General features: G+C 44.3%; 1 protein-coding gene across 2 annotated transcripts in view; it reads right to left on the bottom strand.

Moving 5' to 3' along the window:
- Nucleotides 1-5234, bottom strand: part of KYAT1 (kynurenine aminotransferase 1) — a 53644-nt gene extending 48410 nt beyond the window's left edge. For both annotated transcript variants that reach the window (XM_054998123.1, XM_054998124.1), the window contains exon 1: nt 5110-5234. The gene's annotated coding sequence lies outside the window, so the exon portion shown is untranslated. The remainder of the gene's footprint in view (nt 1-5109) is intronic.
- Nucleotides 5235-14391: the final 9157 nt, after the last annotated feature.

Genomic DNA, 14391 nt, shown 5'->3' with positions numbered 1-14391 from the left:
CTTTCCCCCACTGACAGCACTGATGGCTCTCTCCCGTTTCTTTTTTGGAAATTTGGAAGCATGTGGGAAGCTTTCGTGGGCATTTCCTATGCAAGACAGTTCAGTGCCTGAATTTTACTGAAGTTTCACTTCCTTGCAGTGTCATTATTTCGATATTTCGTAATTTCGATATTACAGTAATATAAAATAAAAAAAATAAAAAACAGTTAAAAAGGAAGTTTTGCGAGTCCGTTCTGAGGATGGATTCACCCCAAAATGATTTTTCAAACTACCAGATATGATTCAGAAACAGCATAATCAATAAATCCAATGCTATGAAGACAAAAACAGTCTTTTGCAGACTACGGAGCACTTGCAAGTTGAATCAGCCAATAGGAACTCTCGGAACGGCCGGAGAGACAGGAAGGGGGGTGGTTTTAAAAAAAACCGCGTAAATTGCGCATTGGCCCGTTCACGGCCACCGTGAAACTCCCGTTGAAAACCTGTGACCACATATTTGGGAAAAATGCAAATGAAATGCGTCTGTTTAATGAGGTAATGTGACCGGCACTCGGCACTCGTGGGGAATGCAGGGAACATGCGACTTAGAATGAGTAATGTGGATTTGCCCAATTATGAGTGACACCCTAACCCAACTTTTCGTAACACGTATTAAGTTGTATAAAGTGCATTTGGTGGTGGAGAGTGATGTCAAGTCATAGCCGGCTTACGGCAACTCCTGCTGGGGCTTTCAAGGCAAGAGACAAACAGAAATAGTTTGCCATCGCCTGCCTCTGCAGCCCTGGTCTTCTTTGGAGGGCTCCCACACAATTACTAACCAAGGCTGACCCCGCTTAGCTTCCGAGATCTGACCAGACTGGGCTCGCCTGGGCTACCCAGATTAAGGCAAACTGCACTTACACACCTAAAACATGCTCCCTCGCTCTGTTGGGCTCCGGAACATGGCGAGAGGGGGAGATGAGGCTTCCAGTTTCCCTACCCTGACATTTTTGCCAGTGGAAACAGCTGCAACAGGGAAAGGGCGGAAAATGGCTCTCTCCTGCAGCCACTTATGCTGGCTCCAGAGCCCAATGAAGCACTTTTTGGGTGACTAAACACACTTAATATATTGCATGTGAAAGCAGATTGGTTCAGGCACCTGTGTGTGGATTCTTGTCATTCATAACATCCAGTTTGGCTCTCAGACGTGTGGCTAATAGGTCTGGCATACTCTGCATTACTGACCAAGGCTGAGAAAAATAACAGCTTCCCTAAGTCCGCAAAGCAAAGTGATCTCTGAACCAAGGATTTTCTGGCTCAGGGCTCGCACGTAGCCACTAGAATAACCAGTTCTTGTACAATGGCTGACTCAGGAAAGACCTTAAGGTTCTAAAAGAGCTTGTCAAGGACTGGACTGCTGTATTTCAAGGTTAAGGTGCATGGGACTGCCAACTTTTCAACTGATTTCTGTACCTGTGTATTTAAAGAGACAATGTGGAGTAGTGGTTAGAGTTTTGGACTACGTTCTCAAAGACCTAGGATCAGCTCTCCACTCTGCCTTGAAAGCTTGCTGGGTGACTTTGGGCCTGGTGCACACTCTCAGTCTATCCTACCTCAAAGGGTTGTTGTAAGAATAAAATGGAGAAGAGGAGAATGAAGTAAGCCACTAACAGTGCAATCCTAAGAGTTACTCCAGTCCAAGCTCATTGATTTCAATGGGCTCAGACTGGAGTAACTCTTCTTAGAATTGCATTGTTAGAGTCCCCATTGTGGAGAAAGGTGAACTATAAATGAATGAAATAAATAGCTGCAGCTTGATTTTCAAGTATTTGCAAGGGAAGCTTCTCTAGGCATGGGGATAAACAATATATCCTCCGCAAAGCTGTTATTAAAGGCACCGTTACAGAAGCTGCCCTGGTAATATATAAGTGGAGTCACTGTATTCATTTTTTTAAAAGTTTATTTCCTAAAGCTATAAATATACATTATTTTAACAGCCTTATTATGATTCTATTCATTGAGAGCTTACCTTTCTCACCAAGAGTCAAGGCAGCTTACAAAACAGGAAAAGCAATTCAGACAGCAAAGACGTCCAATAAAAAATGTAGTGGGACCAGTGTTACAGAACTGGAAACAGCGCAACAAAAACCTGTCTAAAGCAACAAAACTGTCTGCAGCATGACATACCATACTGAAGAAAGGGGTTACAAAGGTAGAGCACATTGCATTAAAAGGGTGTGTGTGTGTGTGTGTGTGTGTGAGAGAGAGAGAGAGAGAGAGAGAGAGAGAGAACTGTATTAATAGTAAAGATCTGGCCAAGCTTACACGCAACTCTGAAAAGCCTAGATAAGGTTGCAGGGAATTCTGGTGCAGTCCGGCAGAATGACATCTTCCCATTTGTAGTAAAGAAATGCAGAATTAAATACAACGGTTAAAATAAAACTCAGCTCTTCACTTCCTTTCAGCAACCACTGCTTTCATGGCCTGAAGGAAGCATACTTGTTTCTTAGAGTTAATTTGACCCCTCTCAAGTGCATTGACAGTTTGTTTTCTCAACGACCAGCAGGTGGAGCTAAACTTAAAACAAAGCAAAGAAATGCTCGGAGTAAAAGAACATAAATTTGGTCAAGGGCCTTCAAAAGGATTAAAATACAGCCCCTCGAGGCCACTGCTTTTGTTTAATCAGCCTGCAAAAGCCAAGGGGTAACTCAGTATTATGCCAGTTTTGTAGTCATACAAAAGGCAGGCCTGCAAAATCCAAGAAACTGAAGCCAGACAGCATCGGATATATCCTGTCTCTCATGGGTTTTGGCAAGCATTTCTTGTACTTCAGTAAACACTTCTATTTTGTCAAAAAAATTCTTTTAAATATGCTATAAAAAGGAACATGTCCAAAAACTCCCTGCCCTATGAGTAAAACAGTGGCAGAATACACCATGATCTTTTGGCTGTAATTCTTTGTACGCACGTTACAAAATGTGGCCAGTTGCTCATTGTGTTGTATTTAAGGCTGCAAAACCCCTGAGGCCCGGTTTGCCAGAGCATTACCTGGCACACACCACCTGACAACCAGGCTGCCTCTGAGCATGTGTATACTAGAGCCTTAGTTATGTGTAGTTTGAGGCAAAGGGCATCCCTGAAGTCTAATTTTACCCACGAAGACACGATAGCCGGCTGCAGTGCCAAGCTCAGATCATCAAGAAAAGGTCAGTACCATCCACAACTGACCCTCAACTTATCAGGATTAGAATTTTTTTTCCTTTGCTTTATGCTTTGCAGCCTTACAAGTAACTCTACAATACAAATCTGAAGCTGTAGCTCTGTAAACCAGAAGGCCCCAAGGATTTCGTTGCCATGATCTTTGTACTGCTAACAGACGTCGGTATTGGGATTTTAGTCCCATACGTTATATAGAACAAGAATCAGAAGGACAGAAAACAGGTACCAATCGACTTGAAATTAAAGATTCAAAAGGTCTACTTCTCACTGAGACGATCAGTCTATATTTAGGCCGGGGTGGACTCACGTGACTCAGTGCTTCTTCATTTAAAATTCCCTGCACACTGAAGAGTAGTATGTCAGGGAAAAGTAGCCACCTTCCTTTTTATGCATTTTTTTTTGTACAGTAGACGATTTAGTCATGTGAGCACACACCCACAGTCTGAAGCAGTCCAGTCCAGATGGAGGCTGATCATTAGGGCAATTGCTTCTTGCTGCATATTATGGCACTTTGGCCTCATCAATGACTTTTCTTTCTTTGCACCATTGAGCATCTATCATTTCATGCATGTGACAAAAGAGGCTTTATTTCTTTCTTTAAGCTATTTTTATGCTGCCTCTTCTAAGTCCTGCTCAAGGTAGCTTACAATTAAGTTGTCCATGCAAGCTTATAAATGCCATAAGTTTGCTTTGAAGATGCTGCAAGGGGCTGTTGCTCTTGAAACAAAAAATGAAACAAAAAGCAAACTCCCAGAGCAAGCCAAGACTCCTTATATAACATGTGGGCTTCTGGAATATCACAGGCTAAGACCTTCCTCTTTTGTGGTGCTCTATAGAATAGGCTTCTTTGAAACAGAAAACCATGATATACAAATCTTTGTCTTACCAAGACAGCCTATCTCATTTCTGTCCATTTCTGTCCTCCTATAACAAACCTGTGAAGTATTTTAGGCAGAGACAGCAAGTGACCCAAGATACCCCAGTAATGGTCAGACAGTTCGTGGGACATTGGATTTCCATGATTCGAACACCAAACAGGTCACCTGGGCCCTAAATAGAGCAACCGGGGGGGGGGGCGGGGGGGCTTAGATCAGAGCTGCCGTGCTGTGTAAAACAAAAATTAACTCTTCCCCCAACCAGAAATGCCCCTCCTTAAGTCCCAGCACATTAGGGTTAGCTAGGGTCTAGCTTTAAGACCCTGACCACGCTGGGATGTTTGCTACACACTCCTAGGTAGCTACCATTAGACATAACGTTGTTTCTGGTGGGGAGCCGTGTTGGGCCACAGTAAAACAGCAGGATTGAGTTCACTGGCACCTTCGAGACCACCAAGATTTTCCCAGGGTATAAGCTTTCAAGAGTCAAAGCTCCCATCTTCAGCTTTGACTCTTGGAAGTGCATACTCTGGAAATCTGGTTGATCCCAAAGGTACCACTGGACTTAAATCCAGTGGCACCTAGACAGAGCAGCATGTCTCAAAAGAATGCACGGGGAGAGGGTATTAGCTGGAGGCACAAAACAACTGGTTAAAAGCCAAATAGTCAAGAGCCCAGTAGCACCTTTAAGATTAACCTTTATTGTAGCATAAGCTTTCGAGAGCCGCAGCACTCTTTGTCAGATGCAATTTTATTGTAGCACAAGCTTTCGAGAATCATAGCTCTCTTCGTCAGATGGATCTGACGAAGAGAGCTGTGGTTCTCGAAAGCTTGTGCTACAATAAAGCTGGTTAAAGGTGCTACGGGACTCTTGACTATTTTGCAACTACAAACTAACTCCCCTGGATCTATGGTTAAAAGCCAGAAGGCTTACAGAGACCACAGCCCGACTTAATTCTCAGATCACAGGAGGGGAAAAGCAGGAAAAACGAATGGCCAAAAAAAGTCGGTTTTTCGGAAAGCTGGCTTCACTTACTAAAGTGCTCTTGCCTCTTTCACGCTCAAGAATCCACCACGCGCTCTCGGGGCGAAGGTTTACTCTCCAGCCAGGGTGAGTCTCCCCCACCCGCGGCGGCTCCGTGACTTCCTGCGTGGTGACCGAGCAAAGCTGCCGACCAATCCCCCGCCAGAAGGGCAGGGTTTCCAGGGCGAGGGCGGGAGCTCCGGAGCGGCTCTCGCCGACGCCTGTTCGGTGGCAAACCTCGGGCGGCGCCGTGAATGATTGATTGACAAGGGGTGTCATTGATGGCCCGCCTCCTCGCTGAAACTCAAGGCCGATCGCGCCGTGTGAGTCAGTACAGTCCGTTTTGCAAGACTTTGCTATAAACCACGTGGTCGGGGATCGAGATGAAAATCTGCAACGATTTAAAACCAGCAGAGACTCAAAACTATCCAGTAGGATCGTGCTTACAGCAACAGACAGTACATAGTAGTAAAGAGTCCAGTTGCGCCTTTAAGACTAACCGACTTTATTGTAGCGTAAGCTTTTGAGAACCACAGCTCTCTTCGTCAGATGCATCATCAGCTTTCGAGAACCACAGCTCTCTCCATCAGAAGTGTGGAGGGTATGAAGAAACTGGCCAGAGATATATAGGTGGGGAGGGGAGGGTGGAGAGGGTGCAGGGAGTGAGGACCATGTAAATGTAAATCAGTTTCTTCATATCCTCCATGCATCTGATGAAGAGACCTGTGGTTCTTGAAAGCTTAAGCTACAATAAAGTCGGTTAGTTTTAAAGGTGCCACTGGACTTTTGATTATTTTGCAACTACCTAACACAGTGAACTCCTGTGGATAATAATAATAATTGTAACATTCGATTTATATACCACCTTCAGGACAACTTAATGCCCACTCAGAGTGGTTTACAAAGTATGTCATTATTATCCCCACAACAATATCACCCTGTGAGGTGGGTGGGGCTGAGAGAGCTTTGAGAGAGCTGTGACTAGCCCAAGGTCACCCAGCTGCTGGCTTCACGTGGAGGAGTGGGGAATCAAACCAGGTTCTCCAGATTAGAGTCCTGCGCTCTTAACCACTACACCAAACTGGATGCATAGTAGTAAAGTCTGTAGTCAGTACTTAGTTCTTGTGGCCCCTTCTTACATGCCCAGGGTAATGCCAATTACCACCTTGGGGTCAGGTAGCAGTTTTCCCTAGGCCGGTTCGGCTAGGGATTATGACGGTGTTTTGCCATCTTCTGGGCATGGAGCAGGGGTCACTGTGTGTGTTGGGGGGGGGAGGTAGTTGTGAATTTCCTGCATTATGCAGGGGGTTGGGCTAGATGACCCTGGAGGTACCTTCCAACCCTATGATTCTAGTCCCTATCTTGTTACTGATGCATCAGTTTGAGACCACGTCCTTGCAGTACAACACTCCTATCTATGAAAAAAGGCCTCTTAAATAATTCTATACATTTTTAAAATGGAAGATGCTTTTGTGATCCAGAGCCCACTTCATGAAAGACACGAGGATATGGGCAGAATATACAAAACACACCGATTCTAGAAGGGTAGTTGTGTTATCCTGTGACATCTTTAAAAGACAAATTTCTCAAGGCATTCGCTGGCATGGATTAGTCCTTGCCCATGATAAATCAATCTTTTATGTTCCACAAGTCTCCTTTTTGTTTATACACAAGTGTGTATGAAGAAGGGAGATTGGAATTTTTGATACAGATTTTTCACTATCAGACTTGGGTTGAACAGCGACTGGAAATAGCTAGCTCACTATTAAAAAAATTATTCTCTCTCCATACAAAGATGGGGGATTTTAATCTAAGTCTCTGCAGCCTGCCGCTTAAACACTACACAATGCTGGTTCTCAATTAATTTACCCCTTTGCTTCTGCTGAAAAAAACTTTCTCAAAAGTTAGCAACAACAAAATCCCTGTTTTTCTTACTCCTGTCACCAGCTGTATTCTGTTTCCTCTTCAAGTCCCTGCAGACTACAGCAAACTGCTTAAACAGGAACAAAAATACATATTTTAATATATGGGACAGCGGCATTCACTTTGATGAACCATCTTGTTAAAGGGCATCAAGATACAGGCGCGATGAAAGGATGCTTTGCCAGTGCCTTCCCACCTCTTTTGGTTTATTTATCATTCCTTGGCCAAGACAACTTTCCCAGGACAACTTACAGGAAGTAATTACAAACAATATTATTTAAACAAAATTAATAGCGTATGAAATCATCAAGGGAACTTCAGATCTCTTTGCCCCTTAGGGTTACTGCAGAACTCCCAGTTTGCCTTCCCCTTTCACCGTGCAATCCTGGGACGAATGCCATGAGCTCAGTAGGTGAGCCACTCCTCTTAGCCCCAGCTCCCCAGCTGTATTGTGGAGATGATAATAAGGCTAACTTGTTCATCACTCTGGACGGGGCACTAACCTGTGTAGAAGAGTGGTATATAAGCACTGTTGTTGTTGTTGTTGTTGTTGTTGTTGATGATGATGATGATGATGATGATGATGATGATGATGATGATATAGGAAAGTAGAAGATGTAGGAAAGCAAGCCTGAAAGTACAAGTTTGTTGTTGTTGTTGTTGTTGTTGATATTGGTGGTGGTGGTGGTGGTGGTGGTGGTGATGATGATGATGATAAACAACTTGGGCCGATTCCAGATGGCCAGAAATTGCGGTTTTTCTGCGGAAATAATTGCTTACCAGCCACGCGTTCACTTTCAACTCCATCCGCTTTGTCTCGCAGCATGCCGTGCCGTCCCGCTTCCGCATGTTCGCACGGCCAACTGAGGTACCCGGGATTGGTTGTTTCCTCCCCGTCACAGTTGACGTCGGGGGCCTTCATTGGTTCGCATTTCGGGTTTTTTAAAAAAAAATTTTTTACGTGTTTTGCGCAAATGCGCAAATGTGCAAGTATGCGAATATGCAGCATTGACTTTTGTGCGTTTGTGCATTTGTGCACATTTGCACAGTTCGATGCGCGCAAACGTGCGACTGCGCAAATGGCGCCCGGTTTTAAAAAAAATTAAGGGAATATTGTTGCCGGCTGGTCGGCAAAGGAAGGAGAGAAAGGGGAGGGCCTCTCCGCGGCGACGAAGCGTCCAGAAGTGTGCAAACCCGCAATACCGCGTTCACACCGTCCGCTTATAGAGCGCAACTGAGCACCATGGACCGCAGGTAAGCCGGGACGGGAAATTACGGGTTTTTACGAGTGAGGTCGCTGGAAAAGCGAAAGCACTCGCTCTCTTTGTGCCCGTCTGGAATCGCCCTTGTACTTTCAGGCTCGCTTTCCTGCATCTTCTACTTTCCTAACCTCCGACATGTTGTACTCCCTTCCTAAGATTTGAGCAGCTCAGCCAATAGACCATGCTCTGTCCTGCCCAGCTCTGTTACATTAGGGTAACTCACCCGATCTCTACTCAGCACCATCTCTATGTGACATAACAGCAGCTCAGCCAATCACTTCCATGCTATTAACACAACTGCACACTCTGTATATTTGCAGGCTCAAGGCTATATATAGGCTTCATTTTGCAAATACTAATGGATGATCAATCTGGCCAAGTGGATAGTTATTTTTAAGCATTTTCAGACCAGCAGAAGCAAACTCTGTGGGCTCTGGTGCTGTGATTCTAAATAGCCAGGAGTGACGTAAATAATTCCCAGTAAATGAATTTAAAATTGCAGTGTTATTAGTGACGGTCCTGCAAACCACCATTTGGCTACATTTTCCTGTGGAAACAGATGATTTTAAGATCTCGTCTTTTAACACTTAAACGCTCCAATCAATCTCTTCTACACTAATGAGATCGTAATGAATGCCTTTCAGTTCTCCTTTATGAATATTTTAGGCTTTTAACGTGCAGGTCAACAGCCCAATAAAAACGATGGTGAGTGAATCAGCTACTGCAGTAAAAAAAACACTTTTATTGATGCCATAGACAGACACAAAAATATCATTGGAATCAGATGTAATCAGAGACTAGCAAGGATGTTGCTATTTAGGGGGGCAATAAAACAAACATTTACCTGACCCAAATGCCTTGACATTGGCAAACCAATGTCACAATAATGCATGGGGTTCTTAGAAAAGTCCTTTCCTATTTGTTGATGCAAATTCTAGAACATTATCCTTCTGAGCTTTTTTAAAAAAAGAATAAATGGCTGTTTGGAATGGGTCCTGTAGTTATTTTCTTTGTGGGTTATAGGTAACATTGTGTTCTCAGTTTTAAATGTATTTCTTATATAATTGTAACAATATCAAATGTCAAAGAATGACTATATTACATAATAAGTTGTGAAAACATTGAGCAGATATCTAGTGCAAAAACCATCCAAAACCTCAATGCAGCTGTTCAATATTGTTCGATCACCTTTGCCATTCACAGCCCGCCTGCCTAACACAACTAGAGTTCCTACTTCCATCTAGTTTATTTTTTCATTTTATTTATTTATAGTCCACCTTTCTCACTGATCCAAAGTGGATTACACAGTGCAAGTCAATAAGAACAACTGCTAGCATTTTCAATGCACAAATACAATATGATAAATACCTAGTACATTCAATAAACGAAAACCAGTAGGATCACAGAATCATAGGGTTGGAAGGGATCTCTAGGGTCATCTAGTCCAACCCCCTGCACAATGCAGGAAATTCACAACTACCCCCCCCCAACTGCCCCAGTGACCGATGCTCCATGCCCAGAAGATGGCAAAACACTTCCAAAATCCCTAGCCAAACTGGCCTGTGGAAAGTTGCTACATGACCCCCCCAAGGTAGCGATCAGCCTTACCCTGGGCATGTAAGAAGGCCACAAGAACTCAGCACTGATGTAACCCATTCGGCCCTCTCCCTCATGATCTGCCCAAGTTCACAGAATCAGCACTGCTGTCAGATGGCCATCTAGCCTCTGCTTAAAAACTTCCAAAGAAGGAGAGCCCACCACCTCCCGAGGAAGCCTGTTCCACTGAGGGCCTGCTCTAACTGTCAGAAAATTCTTCCTAATGTTTAGCCAAAAGCTCTTTTGATTTAATTTCAAGATGTTGGTTCTGGTCTGGCCTTCTGGGGCAGTGGAAAACAACTCTGCATCATCCTTTATATGACAGCCCTTCAAGTACTTGAAGATGGTTATCATATCCCCTCTCCATCGTCTCCTCTCCAGGCTAAACATGCCAAGCTCCTTCAACCTTTCCTCACAGGACTTGGTCTCCAGACCCCTCACCATCTTTGTTGCCCTACTCTGGACACGTTCCAGCTTGTCTAGATCCTTCTTAAATTGTGGTGCCCAAAACTGAACACAGTACTTTAGGTGAGGTCTAACCAGAGCACAGTAGAGTGATATACCATCACTTCTTGTGATCTGGACACGATGATTCTGTTGATACAGCCCCGAACCACATTTATCTTTTTAGCTACCACATCACACTGCTGACATATTCAGTGTATGGTCTACTAAGACCCCTAGATCCTTTTCGCACATACTACTGCCAAGACAAGTCTCCCCCATCCTATAATTATGCATTTGATTTTTCCTTCCTAAATGCAGAACTTTGCATTTTGCTGAAATTCATTGTATTTGTTTTAGCTCAGTTTTCCAGTGTGCCAAGATCGTCCTGTATCCTTACTCTGTATTTGACTGTATTTGCTACCCCTTCCAATTTAGTCTAATCTGCAAATTTAATAAGCATTCTCTCTAGTCCTTCATCCAAATCATTTATAAAAATGTTGAACAAAACAGGTCCCAGGACTGATCCCTGAGGAATTCCACTTGTCCCTCTTCTCCAAGAGGATGAGGAACAGTTAACAAGCACTCTTTGGGTGCGATCTGTCAACCAGTTACAGATCCACCAAACAGTAATAGGATCCAAACCACATTTTACCAACTTGTCGACAAGGATATTGTATGGGACCTTATCAAAAGACTTACTGAAATCAAGATAAACTATGTCTACAGCATTCCCCTGATCCAGCAAGGTAGTAATTTTCTCAAAAAAAGAGATGAGGTTAGTCTGACATGACTTGTTCTTGAGAATCCCGTGCTGGCTCTTAGTAATCACAGCCTTCCTTTCTAAATGCTCAAGGATTGATTGTTTGATGATTTGTTCTAAGACTTTTCTGGGAATAGATGTCAAGCTAATGGATCGGTAGTTACCTGGATCCTCCTTTTTCCCCTTCTTGAAGACGGGGACAACATTTGCCCACCTCCAATCTTCTGGCACCTCGCCTGATCTCCAAGAATTCTCAAAAATAATGGACAGAGGCTCAGAAATTACATCTGCAAGTTCTTTTAGTGCCATTGGGTACAATTCACCTGGCCCTGAGGGCTTAGTTCCATTTAAAGAAACTAGGTGTTTACGTACTATGGGCCAAGCTAGAAGTGACGAATTACACTTGAATGGCAAGTGGACAGACTCACATGTATTCCTCCCTGTTCACTTGCGCTCCAGTCGCGCAAGTCCTGTGAGGGAAACGGTGCTCAACATGGCAGTAACAGAACACATGATGGAGGGTGTTACAGCCTAGGATCAGCATAGAGGTAGGGCCAAGCTAGAAGTGACGAATTACACTGTTCATTTGCGCTCCACTTGTGCTCCGCAAGTGGAGAAGACTGAGGAAAAGTAGGAAAAACCATGAGTTATATGCCCTGAGGTTTTTATTTCTGTGCTTACCTGCGAGCTAATGTTTCCCAGCTTATGTTCCACTCCCGGCAGGTCTTCAGTGTTCCCTTCTCCAGTTACAGGCTTTGAATTTTTGTCTCTCTCCCCCATAGGATTTACTTTAAAGCCTCCCTTATCAGGTTTGCAAGGCTCTTACCAAACACATTTTTTCCTAACCTCGTGAGGTGCAAACCATCTCTCGATAGACGAGCTTCATCTCAAAAGCATAAGCCATGGTCCAAAAAAAAACAAACCACTCCTGATGACACCAGGGCTGTTTCCACACGGCTCCCCGCTGCTCCTAACAACCCGGAAGATCGCGCAAAAAACGCAGAAGATCGCGTTTTCTCGCGCGAGAAAACGCGATCTTCCGCAGTTTTTGCGCGATCTTCTGGGTTGTGGAACGCGAGATCTTCCGCGGTTTTTGCGCGATCTTCCGTGTGGAAACGGCCCATCTATGTATCCAGTCATTTATTTGCAGCATTCTTCTTTCCCTTCAAAAAGAGTCCAGTAGCGGATTCGGTTTCGTTTTCTCAGCCATGCCGGACGCTCCTCTCGGCTGGTCCGGGAGGAAACGACCGGGCACCCTGACCGGGCGGCTGATCCGCAAGGATTAGCCCCCAGGACTCCCAGGGAGAGAGCCAGGGTCCGGGACGCGGCGGGAAGAACTCCCCGAAATCAATGCGGGGGGGGGAATTGCCCGTTTGTCCCTATGGAGGCCGGCAGATGTGCGCGGCGCCTCGAGTGCCGCCGGGCAACGAGAAACGGCAAGTAAAAGAAACAGGCGGAAGCCTGTAAACAAGCGAATCCCTTCTGTTTTACAAGCGTTTGTGAAGGAGAGGTTGATCTGAAGAAGACTCGCTCTTCCCCTTCATGGAGTTCCAGAATTTTGTTGGAGCCCCCCCCCCCCCAAAATGGCAGCAAAGAAGCAAAGTCCCGCTCTCGGTAAGTCAATCTCGGCTACCTTGAAGGGAGAGTCGCTCGAAGAGTTGGTGCGCAGGGCGGTGGTGGAAGCCATAAAACCCTTTGTTGACAAGCTGAACGAAACTGATCAAAGGGTGGGCTTAATTGAAAGTGAAGTGAAAACCATTAAGGCAGCAGCGGGGGGGGCAGAGAAGTCTGCTCTGGAAAGTGCGTCACTTGTGAAGGCTACAAAAAAGGAGCTGAAGCTGGTTGAGAACCAGCTGATCGGGCTACAGGTGGAACGAACGCAGACAATTTTGTGTCTCCAAAACGTGAAAGAGGAGGAAAAAGAGGATCTGTGGGAGGTGGTCTCGGAACTATTGGCGATACCCGCGAGGACGACTAAAGAAGAGGTTAAAAGCGCCATTTTGGAGGTCCGTCGGGCTTCTTCAAAATATGCAACAAAGCGACAGTTGCCTCGTGAGATCATTATTGACTTTTCATTTAAAAAGATTCGGGACACCATCCTATATAACTCATACAATGCGGATTTGGACTTTATGGGTTTGAAAGTCAAGATTTTGAAGGACGTTCCATTTCTAGTCCGGAAAAGGCGTTTTAAGTATAAAAAGTTTGCAGCTCTTCTGAGGGACCATGGAATAAAGTACAAATGGTTATTCCCGGAAGGAATATGGTTTAGATATAAAGATCAGGCCTATAAGATACTATCAGAAGATCAACTAAAGGATTTTGAGAATAAAAACCCAGAACTCTGCTGCACCGAGAACGAAGAAAAGGAGAAGCCGGGGGGGGGGAGGAGGAGGAGAGCACCGCAACAGCGGTTGCACAGAGAGAATTGCGTCCGGGACCTAGAAGGGGGAGGAAAGTTTAATCAGAATTTGAAATGTTTATTCTCTGTATGATTAACCACTCCACCATTATCCTATGGAGCTATTTTTGTATTATGACAGTATGAAGGGAAAACATTGAAGTGTAGTGTTTAGTGTTTGTAGTTCATTCCCCCCCCCTTTTCTTTTTCCACCCCCCTTTGTCCCTTCCCTTTCCCCTTTCCTTGTGACAGTCTTGTGTAGTGCTGTGTAGTGTTTTGTAGTTATGAAAAATAAAAAAATTTATTAAAAAAAAAAAGAGTCCAGTAGCACCTTTAAGACTAACCAACTTTATTGTAGCGTAAGCTTTCGAGAATCACAGTTCTCTTCGTCAGATGCAGGGATGCATCTGACGAAGAGAACTGTGATTCTCGAAAGCTTATGCTACAGTAAAGTTGGTTAGTCTTAAAGGTGCTACTGGACTCTTTTTGATTTTGCTACTACAGACTAACACGGCTAACTCCTCTGGATCTTCTTCCCCTTCCTAACCCATGGCCTATGACAGCAAAAACTGATGAAAACACAACCTGTGCTCCCAGGTCCTTAACCTTTTTACCCAGAGCCACATAGTCTTTTTTAATGCATTCTGGATATGGGTTGCAGAGATTTGGAACAGACATATATCAGAAACATGGCACTGAAACACTGCTGAAACAAAGTGTAAGTAATTAAACATTACATCTTTAATGATGTGTCTATTACCCAGTAGGAGCATATATACATCAGCAGACAGTACCCAATAGAATAGTCTACAAACCCTGTCCCTATTCAAGGTATCTCTCTGAAAGTCTCTCTATATGTTACTACAAAAAGAGTCCAGTAGCACCTTTAAGACTAACCAACTTTA

This window comes from Eublepharis macularius, chromosome 14 (assembly GCF_028583425.1).
Source record: "Eublepharis macularius isolate TG4126 chromosome 14, MPM_Emac_v1.0, whole genome shotgun sequence".
Lineage (NCBI taxonomy): Eukaryota > Metazoa > Chordata > Lepidosauria > Squamata > Eublepharidae > Eublepharis > Eublepharis macularius.
Note: the sequence above shows the minus strand (reverse complement) of the source record. Positions and strands in the feature narration are given on the sequence as shown.